The sequence below is a fragment of the Gobio gobio genome, assembly GCF_949357685.1.
Source record: "Gobio gobio genome assembly, chromosome: 18".
NCBI lineage: Eukaryota > Metazoa > Chordata > Actinopteri > Cypriniformes > Gobionidae > Gobio > Gobio gobio.
Genome location: NC_137111.1, coordinates 21,623,119 through 21,635,369, shown reverse-complemented (window position 1 = coordinate 21,635,369; position 12,251 = coordinate 21,623,119).

Here is a 12,251-nt window from a genome sequence, read left to right as displayed (position 1 = left end):
GCTCAACACAGTTAGTCTTATTGTTTAAATCTTGTTTTCACCCACCAAACAAGAGAAAACGTATCTCTAACCCCGTTGCACACTGTTTCCAGGAAACATGTTGTTCAACCCGGGAAAACCGGAGCAAAACGTTGCACACTGGTTTGAGCTAACGCGCCACAGGCGTCATTATGCTACACCTTTGTTTTGAATAAGCGCCTTCTAGCGTGGAAAAATTACATATTGTGGCTTTAAGTTATTTTTTATTTTTGAAGACAAAATTCTAATAAATGTAATTGAATATAGTTTGTAAATACACAAATGTGACGTAAAAATAGCAGCAAAATGCAGAAAATACACCTAAAGGTGTTATTAGGAACACCATACTAATACTGTGTTTGACCCCCTTTCGCCTTCAGAACTGCCTTAATTCTACGTGGCATTGATTCAACAAGGTGCTGAAAGCATTCTTTAGAAATGTTGGCCCATATTGATAGGATAGCATCTTGCAGTTGATGGAGATTTGTGGGATGCACATCCAGGGCACGAAGCTCCCGTTCCACCACATCCCAAAGATGCTCTATTGGGTTGAGATCTGGTGACTGTGGGGGCCATTTTAGTACAGTGAACTCATTGCCATGTTCAAGAAACCAATTTGAAATGATTCGAGCTTTGTGACATGGTGCATTATCCTGCTGGAAGTAGCCATCAGAGGATGGGTACATGGTGGTCATAAAGGGATGGACATGGTCAGAAACAATGCTCAGGTAGGCTGTGGCATTTAAACGATGCCCAATTGACACTAAGGGGCCTAAAGTGTGCCAAGAAAACATCCCCCACACCATTACACCACCACCACCAGCCTGCACAGTGGTAACAAGACATGATGGATCCATGTTCTCATTCTGTTTACGCCAAATTCTGACTCTACCATCTGAATGTCTCAACAGAAATCGAGACTCATCAGACCAGGCAACATTTTTCCAGTCTTCAACTGTCCAATTTTGGTGAGCTTGTGCAAATTGTCGCCTCTTTTTCCTATTTGTAGTGGAGATGAGTGGTACCCGGTGGGGTCTTCTGCTGTTGTAGCCCATCCGCCTCAAGGTTGTGCGTGTTGTGGCTTCACAAAAGCTTTGCTGCATATCTCGGTTGTAACGAGTGGTTATTTCAGTCAAAGTTGCTCTTCTATCAGCTTGAATCAGTCGGCCCATTCTCCTCTGACCTCTAGCATCAACAAGGCTTTTTCGCCCACAGGACTGCCGCATACTGGATGTTTTTCCCTTTCCACACCATAGAAATGGTTGTGCGTGAAAATTCCAGTAACTGAGCAGATTGTGAAATACTCAGACCGGCCCGTCTGGCACCAACATGCCACGCTCAAAATTGCTTAAATCACCTTTCTTTCCCATTCTGACATTCAGTTTGGAGTTCAGGAGATTGTCTTGACCAGGACCACACCCCTAAATGCACTGAAGCAACTGCCATGTGATTGGTTGATTAGATAATTGCATTAATGAGAAATTGAACAGGTGTTCCTAATAATCCTTTAGGTGAGTGTATACAGTTATGAAGGTTTAAATCGAAACATTTATACTATATGTAGGCTACTATACATATTAAATTAATGCAGAAAATAATTCATATTATAAATTACACCTGATTTCTAATCATGCAACACCAAAAAAGTGTACTTTATGATACCTCATGCATGCCAGTGTAGTTTCATTCATTCAGGTTTTTATCACAAATATTGAAAAACCGAGACACTAAATGTTGATCTCAGGCTGAACTTGAGAATCATGTATGTTGTTTACTGGGAAGGTTCTCTTTCCGAGCTGACTGTCATTAGAGGTAATTACTGTAATTCTCAGCACGCTCCGCTGCCGCACAGAGCAACACAGGACGGCTCAGAGACATCACGGGACTCTGAAGGGAAGGAAATAAGTATTATTTTAGTCCACGGTCCTTTTGCTTTTACCATCCCAATCTATAGTCAAAAGCAAACCAGCTCTGCAATTCTGTGTGTGAGTTTTGCAGGAGGACAGTGATTTGACCAGCAGGTGCAGTCGTAATGTTCCTGGTTGGAATGTGCTTGTGTCTGATTTATTTTCCCATGAGCTTGTACCTCCTAAAAACACAACAACACACAAACTCTCACGCTGCACAATCACGTAAAATTAATCAGAGACCGAGTGTCCAGAGATCACACTGATTCGAGTTCAAACTTTTGTGTGCTGGGATGCACATGGCAGTCTTTCTCATTCTTTGGTAATTCTGATTTCCATGGCATTCACTTAGAGAGACACTCAGATAAAAGATTTGCTGTGATTGCTTGTCTACTTTTATAGGGTTAGGGGATTTAAATCTGTCTTGCATCATTTGGACATGAATTGTACCTAAAACCATGCTGTTTGTTGAGGAGAAGCATAATATTTCTGTGATTAAAGTTGCGATTTCCACCTGATGGATAATAAAATGGGGTAAATCCTATAGACTTACACTGAGGAACAGATCCAATCTATATCTCGGGAACTAGATCATATCGTAATGACATTTATTTGCACCTTAATATAAAGTTATAAAATAACTCTATATAATTTGATGTCTTAAAATAAACAGCAGCACCTCTCTATACAGACTGTTTACTGCTAAGGAGCAATAGAGACATTGTGCTTTTGGCTGCTTAATTTAGAACTTTTTCTGTCTCTCCAACCCCATATTACAACTCCACCCAAACCCATTTCCTGAGGAGGCCTCACAACACACACACTCACACACACACACACACACACACACACACACACACACACACACACACACACACACACACACACACACACACACACACACACACACACACACACACACACACACACACACACACACACACACACACACACACACACACACACACACACACACACACACACACACACACACATTCTAACACACACGTCACATACGCTCTCATAATTTGAAAAGAAAGTTTGAAAGAACCACTAAAATGCAGTGATTTTCTTCTGACTGTGGCATTGTAGTCTGCACTGCAAGGGAACATATGATTACAGAAAAAATACAATAGGCAAAAATATGAGCACTCTTCTGGGATGCATGAAAGACACGTTTGCATTTCTGCATGTGTTTTTGTGAGAATTTTTCAAACCAGAAAAAAATGTCAAACCTTATTTTAAAAAAAAAACACGCACACACCTGGCTATTGCGACATTTCTCAAAATGATTATGTTGCGAAACTTACAAGTTTCCTGAATCTTTCAAAGTGAAATGTTCAGTGTGTGGCGCTAAAAGCGTGCTTGATTTTAACCGAAACAGATGAACCAACCCGATCTCACTGCAATTTGTACATATTTTACGAGGTGGCTAATTCGTACGGCCTCACTCGTATGATTTTTGCCAAATGGAATCGTAAATGTGTTTTACGAGTTGCCCAATTTGTATGAATTTGTACGACCCTACCCTTTACCCCGGCCTCTAAACATACCCGTCACTTGGGTTTAGACATTAGCCATCTCGTAAAATACATATGAATTGGTTTACGTTGGTTGTTGTCCGTATTGCGGCAGTTCTGAACTGAAATGTCTGCCAAGTCCGTGGTTTTCCCAGGAAATTGGGCTACTTTTACACTGTTGCTTCGGGTTGTTTAATACCCCAGAATGCGGTATTGTGACTTGAATGCACCTGACATTTTAAACATGTCCCCCCACTCATAAATACGAACCTCGGAGGACTTGAATGCACCATAATATCACGTTTGAAAATAACGTACTTGAACCCTAAACATACCTGATAGTGTTAACAAAAGCAAGCGTGACATAAAAACCCATTTTCTGAAGACCCCCAATCCAGAAGAGGGCGGAGCCTGTACAGTTTGTGCCTAGTATACATCTGTTTGGTTTCGATTATTTCTATCGCGGTTACATGACATTGCAGTTCTTCATCATCATCGTGAAAGTTTATTATCTGCATGCGTTTAAAGCCATATCAGTCTAAACTCCTGATGTATGGTTTTCTGAGCGCACACACTCGAAGTATGCAAACAAAAAGCTGGAGGTCAGACGACAAGTCCCGTGAGCATTAAACTAAGTTCTCTTTCATGTCTTATTGCGCTTAAACTGTCAAATACACACAAGGCTATGTAATAAAAACACACAAAGTTCACATAAACACAGTGTGTGAATGTAAACAGCAGGGAAAGAAATCGAATGTGTATTAGATATGTGTATTTGAAGTGAAAACAGCTGATATATATGCTGTTATGAATCAAACAAAAGAAAAACAGAAAATAACTCACTGCTCGATTGAATGCTCAAAAAAGTGCTGGGTTGTTTCTGTAAACACATTGTTGGGTTATGATTATGCTGGGTCAAAATTCTGGGTTATTTGGAGTATTGTAAACACACTGTTGGGTAGCTTGGGTCAAATGAGTTGCAAGGGGGTCATTCACAAATAAACAGCTGGTTGGGTTATTTTGACCCAGCAGCTGGTTTATTCGTTTTTCATTCTTTGTGGAACTTTCTGGATTCTTCACTTCTGACTCGAGGAGCACACCAGTTAGAGTGAGCATTTTATGGTAAGTTGAATATTTAGGCTATGTTTTTAATAAGTTGTGGTAGCAGCAAGCTAATTTCACTATTCAAAATACAGTCTTTGATATGGGAGTGTGAGGGGTTCGTGTTTATTTATTCTGTGAAACATGAAATATATATATATATATATATATATATATATATATATATATATATATATATATATATATATATATATATATATATATATATATATATATATATATATATATATTTTACAAAAATGCCTCATCGTTATAACCTCGGCAATCGTATTAATCGGGGATTCATTTCGTTTTTTTAAAAGGGGGAAAGGCGTTTCGTATAGGCTATCCACACAGAGCGCAATATGTCCGTTATTTAAGCCCCTCAAACGGAAATTAGTCTGTGGCTAATATGATGAAAAAGAAAATTATCTGAATGGCAGCTTGACAACCTAATAGAAACCTTTAAATAAGTCGATTTTTAGTGAGATTTTTTTTTACTAGGGCTGCACGATATACAAAACTAAGTGAGGGTGTGTAACCAACAGGTGGGTACAAACATGGTGGAGTATTTACAGAATGCAGACGACTGGAGCATTGTGCACATTTTGTGCCTTGGGGACGAGACAAGGGGGACATGCCAGACCAAGGCGACGCCATTGAGTAAAAGTCTTTGCTGGAAGCTGTTGTTGTTTGTTTTAAAGCTTTTTTTATGTGTTAAAATGTACAAACAAGTGTTAAAAGTTTACTTTTACAATTGTATTAATATATATATATATATATATATATATATATATATATATATATATATATATATATATATATATATATATATATATATATATATATATATATATATATATATATATATATATATATATATATATATATATATATATACAATACAAATTACAATTACATTTGCCTCTCGGGTTTATTGTGTTACATAGACACAATAATTATTTTACATTAATTTGATTTTATAACAAATATTTGTTATATAATTTTTTGTTCAGGCAATGAGACAGGAAATAACCCAATGTATAGGAAATATTTAACCCAGCAAGAGAGTTAATTCCACCCATTGGTTGGGTCAAATGAATGGGTTATGAATGGGTTAAATGGTAAAACCCAGCACTGGGGCCAAACCAACCCAATAGTGACCCAGCGGTGGGGTTAAGGTTAGGTTATTTTTTAACCCAGCAGTTTTTAGAGTGTATTTTTACCATTGTAGGGTGGTTGTATACACACACTGCAGACACACATTTATGTTCAAAATTTTGCATAACAGGTCACCTTTAAAGTTTGAGTTTTGGCCCTGCACGTTATGGGTCTGAGTGATCTGTTTAGGTCCAGTGGTCTCCAGTTACAAACAAACGGTAAGAACATCTGGATGTGTTTATCTGTTTGCTCTGCCCGGCTACAGTACAGTCTGAGCTCAGAGGCATTGAAAGTTATTTCTGAAATAGATTATTCTGACTGAATAGATTATTAATCTGTTAAACGAAAACTGTCTGGCCAGATGATTTTAAGTATTTGCACTGAAGCAGGTTTAATTTAATGGTAACACTTTACAATAAAGTCCTATTAGTTAACGGTAGTTAACACGTTAACTATGAACTAACAATGAGCAATACATCTGTTACAGTATTTATTCATCTTTGTTAATAAAAATACAATGTTCATTATTAGTTCATGCAAGCTAACAACAGATAAATGTTTGATTTTAATCGCAAACGCTTTATAAGTATTTTTCTAATGTAGTTAACTAATGTTAACAAATGGAACCTTATTGTAAAGTGTTACCGATTAAATCTAACAGCATTTAAGCACAGAAAGGGAGGAAATACTGGGAAAGGAAGTGGTTTACTTAAGTTTCCTTTGTCTAGGCCTGCTTTTTTACCCCACCTGGGATTTTGTCCTGGCCTTGTTTTGTCAAATCAGCAGTGTCACGGTGGCGATAAGGACATGACTTTGCCTTCGCATTGCTGTGGGCTACTGGGATACTGCAAGGTCAAGCACTGACCAACACTAAACATGAGAAGTGTTCTGCACTGAGGCTGTTTGTGAATGAGTAAACTGTTGTAGGCTCTAAAAGTCTTGATTGTTTGAGAGAAAACAATGCTGTTCTCCTCTGAGGTTTCACTGTTCTTCCTGAGAATGGAACCACTGGGAGAGAGCAGCACCAGTGTGTATCAGCATGCTGTGTCATCCCGTACACTTTCATAAAGCTGAAGGTTCATTGGTCAATGCACGATGGTAGCAGAAGGAACTGATCTGGTGACAGTTTGGAGAAAGTGTGTCAAACAAACGCATAAAACAGCTTTATAACATGACACTCGAGTATTTTTCCAATGCTGAAATATTTTAAATGCGGCTTCAGTTGCATTTGTGCACGATTCAGGATGGTACGATTACAAAACGTTTACGTCTCAAATTTCTCAGTACCATTAGCTAAGCGTGCTCCGTCTTGCTAAAAGAATGCCGGTACGATTTTCTAGTATCAACCTCATTTTTAAAGTCAGTATGAAATGAAAATTCACCCTCTCTATTTTCTAAATGCGTTGTAGATCTAACAATTTATCCATGGATATATAATGTTTAATCAAAATATTATAGCTGGACCTATAATAGACCTTACTGAGAGCAGCGCCATGACAGGTATGAAAGAAAGGCTGTGAAGGATAGACTTACCGTGTTTTCAATTGCATCCACTGTAAAAAGCTGTTTTGCAGTGTTTCGTCAGCAAACACATTAAATAACAGTACAAATGACTGAAGAGATGCATGTCAATGCCTCACAACCTCGCTTTCATTCCTGTTACAAATCAAAGATGGTTTTTGAATAAGGCCTACATTTCTACACGGCCGTTTCGTCAGTGAGGTACATTATGATAGCTAACTCGTTAAAGGTTGTGTAATATTAATAGGCCTATATTACTTATATAACATTATGTCAAATCACCTTTATTTATATAACGCTTTATCGTTTTTCAAACAACCCATAATAGCCAATTTCCTGTTGGGCTGACGTATGTATGACTATGGGCGCAAAAGTTGTTCGGCCCGATGAAATCTATAACTGTATGAAGTTTGGTTAGTGATGAAATGGGGTGCGCTACAGAGCCCCTCAAATACAACCATATAAAAGGGTGTGCCACACCCTTTCTCGTTGCGTTGTGTCACATCTGTATACATTAAGAAGGAGTCCGGCGAGTAGGCTATCGCATGTGAGGATGCTGCAGGTGGCGGATCATTTATAGCCTTTTCTCACAGCAGCTGGAATGATTAAACGTATCATTTTGATGGCGGATTTTATTCCAGAAAGTTCCAAACGACAATCATAAGTGACAACTGGAGATTCACCGTAGTCAAAAGCAAAAGATTAGACTGTACAGAAATTGAAATCTACAGGGAAAGCTAATACACACTAAATACATGTAGTCACGCAATGCTGATGTTGTTAACATTAACAATTTGAGAACAAAGTATTACAAAAATAATAATTTGCATGGTTTGATGTGATATGAGCTAAGCAATCGTTGGATTTAATGACCGTTGGTACGATTTATTGTAATGCTTTTTTTTCTAATTTGATCTGAACAAAAGTGGCAGAAATGTTACTCACTTGTTCAGAAGACATTTTCCAGTAATTTTTTTTTATTTTGGTCGTACTTCCAAGACGTATAATCTGTGATTCCGAAGTACAGTATCCACACCGGTACAGTGAATGAATGACAGCACACATACTCCTCAAAACATTAGATTAATCCGCGCTGAGGAGCTGTGACAATGCACAACCCACCTAAAGATGAATTTCCGCAAATAACTGCAATTGCAGGTTTCAAACAGAGATGGCGACAAAGAGGCAAAACTTACGGACTGCAGCTTTAAATGAACTTAAAGGGATAGTTCACACAAAATGAAAATTCTGTCATCATTTATTCACCCTCAAGTTGTTCCAAACCTGTATGAGTTTCTTTGTTCTGCTGAACACAAAAAGCAGATAGAGCAACCATTGACTAGTATTTGTTCCCCTATATGGTAGTCAATGGTTGCTCTATCTGCTTTGTTACAAACATTCTTCAAAATATCTTCTTTTGTGTTCAGCAGAACAAAGAAACTCATACAGGTTTGGAACAACTTGAGGGTGAGTAAATGATGACAGAATTTTCATTTCTGGGTGAACTATCCCTTTAAATCAGAATTTGTTAGGCCTACACTTTTATTTAGGAAAGAAGATCACTCAATTTCTCAGCGGCTGGTATAAAGGCTTTTCCGGTTAAAATCTCACAGATGATTTTCTCAGTATCTGTGTAAATAAAGATGCTGTTCTGTAGGCTAGAACTAAAATAGCAACTATTATAGTAAAATGTCATCACCATTGCTTGTGTTACTTGGCTCAACCACATAGAAATCACCCACAACACTCTTACTTATAGGGTTTGTACAAGTAAGTATACTTTTATTGAGAAAATGTAAAAAACAATTGTTACCATTACTGACAACAATTTTCATTATCATTGTTGATATATCTGGACCCAAATCTAATTTAAATATGTTTAAAGACATTTGGATTCACACATTACATTGCTGATGAAGTCTTTCATTATTATTATTGATGCCTTTATGCATTTATATTCCTTATTAATTTGAAAGTAAATAAAGGTTTTTTTTTTTTCTCATTTGTATCCACAGGCACAAATATGAGTCGATCTCCCTAAAGAGACCTGTTTTTATCCAGCTCATCAGGATGATACAGACACACAGGAATTCAGGTCACACACACACAGCGTTTAATCTTACACAGACAGTCGGTAGGCGTCTTTAAGCAGGTTAGGGGCAGCATAAAAAAGCTGTTTTGCGTATTACAAAAAAAGCTGATCTGCTTGATCTTTACCAACAACAGCGACTTAAAGGATTAAGGATATTACAGGGAAGAAATGACGAAAACAATCATTATACCTGCACAGACAGAAGTATCATGGAAATTAGTACAGGGAACATTTAGATGTACATTTTTTAAAATGACAATACACAAACCATTTTAAACTGGAGGCAAATCCATTTAGATTGTTAGTCTAAATATGTTAATATACAAAGAAAGTGTAGACCACATGACCAAAACTAAGCACATGCTGTAGCAGGTCTTTGACCTTCATGTGTGACTATAGTATGCTTTGTCTCCAGTGAAACTGTAATGTCTCTGGACTTTGGACTGCGCACAGAAACCCAAACAGGACCAAATATTTACTTAAATTTTCTCTATTTCCTCCTGCAACATAAACTACAAAACCAACCCTCTTTTCCCACTAAAAATGCCTGATTAGAAAAAAATGTGTTTCCCAGGCCAAGCTAACTGTTTATAAGTTATAATTCAAAACCCCATTAGACTGAGACATGTCTAGAGAAAACACAAACCAGAAGCTCCACGACATCAGATCTTTTTAACATCAGAACATGATCAATCTGAAAGTGATGATGGACAGCTGCCTCACATCCTTCCTGTCCAAGAGAGCCAAATTACTACACATCTGCAAAAATATCATGCTAAAGGATGTTTTGGGTTATGTAAGTGAAAGGCAAATATGTTTGACTCACATGCCTCTGTTTAAAAAAATCATATTTGCAGCAATCCCCTTACAATGTAGGTCCATGGGGCAAAGCATTCTTTTTAAGCTTATATATGTTTACATGAGATTAGCATGATTACATCATTTACTAGCCTCTATACAATTTTAAACTCCTGTCTTGAACTTGTAAAGGCAACTAACCTGGTCACTTTTGCATGTGTGCAGGATACTAAAATGAATGTTTATGTTGAGAAAAACCACAGGAATTATATCTGTAACTCAGAACCAGTCATTCACCCACGCAAAACGGTGTGCACACCAATAAAAATATATTTTAGACAAATTTAAAACACACATCTTTGCACAGAAAAGTAATATAAACACGTTGTGTGCAATAAGCGAGACCGAGCACCACAACACACTTGTAGCCAATCAGCAGTAGGGGGTGTGTCCACTCGTGATGGAGGAGGAGAGAAAGTGAGCAAGAGGGAGATTTGAAGAAAAACTGTTGAAAGAGAGATGGCTGAGAGACATTACAGTGAAAAGGTCAGAGGAATATCACTGGAAAAAAGAAGGGTTGATCAGACAAGAGCTTTAGGACCCACGTTAATATTAGAAAAGCTTTCCAACGCTGGAGAGACAGAAGTGGTAAGGCCTGAACACGGACGCCAAGGTTGTGTTATTTATATGCTTTTAGCTTTAATTTGAGTTTTATTTCAGTTTTAGTAATGACTTCTTACTTATGTTATTTCAGTTAGCTGACAACGCAATATTTATATTTTTTATATTTCAAATAATTATATTTTTATTTAATTTTTACATATTTTTTAAGTTCAGTATTTCATCTAATATGTATTATTTATTTTATTTCAGCTGTATTTCAGTTAACAAAAATATATAGAATGTGTGTGTGTAAGTGTATATATATATATATATATATATATATATATATATATATATATATATATATATATATATATATATATATATATATATATATATATATATATATATATATATATATATATAGTTTTAGTTAACAAAAAACATGATTCATTGAAAGTTAACACAAAGAATAGGTTATTTTATGTCTGAATGCACAGTCATTCGTCTCTTCTCATTCTCCCCTATGCCGTTATTGTTTTTTAAGCGCCTGAGTGCAGTGCACTGGGTGATTGTGTTAACATCAAGGACTCATCATGAGGAATCTCATAACAACATGTTTGAGTCTCACATTCACACAGCTAATAAACACACACCAGCAGTGAGTTTGTGTTCTCACACTCTTGAGAATCTCACACAGGGTCATGACCTGAAACAGTCTCCATTTGTTCTCTCTTTATTTTAGTTAGTTTCCCCTTCACCCCTTCGCACTTAGCGAAGGTGTATTTAACTCTAGTGTAAACGATAAACTCTGAAATCCCAACCCAAAAACCAAAGGAATAGTTCACCCCAAAATGAAAATTCTGTCATCATTTACTCACCCTTATGTTGTTCCAAACATGTATGAGTATTCGAAGGTATTTTGAAGAATGTTGGTAATCAGACCCCAGTATTTTTTTTACATTCTTCAAAATACCTTCGAATACTCATAACGTTACACGTCAAATGTCTGGTTACCAACATTCTTCAAAATATCTTCTTTTTACTTCAACAGAAGAAAGAAACTAATACAGGTTTGGAACAAGGGTGAGTACATCTAAATGATGACAGAATATTCAATTTGGGGTGAACTATCCCTTTAAGAGTGAGATTAAACGCTAACCCTAATCCCCACAACCAAAACACAATTTACCACCCATAATCCTCCTTAACTAAACGTCGACAAAATTCAACGGCATATATATTCAATGGCATATATCAGTTTTAGACATATATTGTCGATGATTTGGCAACTCTGCAGGGTTATTCCAGTCCACTCTCGTCCTGCGTTCTGAATTTGTAGTGCTTGCGCAAAAGTGATGCCTGCGACCCTTCTCCGGGTTGCATGAACTAGTCTTACAAGTTAGTGATCTTTTGTTTTTCTTTAAGACTGTGTTCATATATATATATGTAAAGTATATTGATCTAATTTGATACCGGAAAGTAAGACTGACTGCTAACGTTAGTTGGTCAAACTAGTTCTTAAGACAC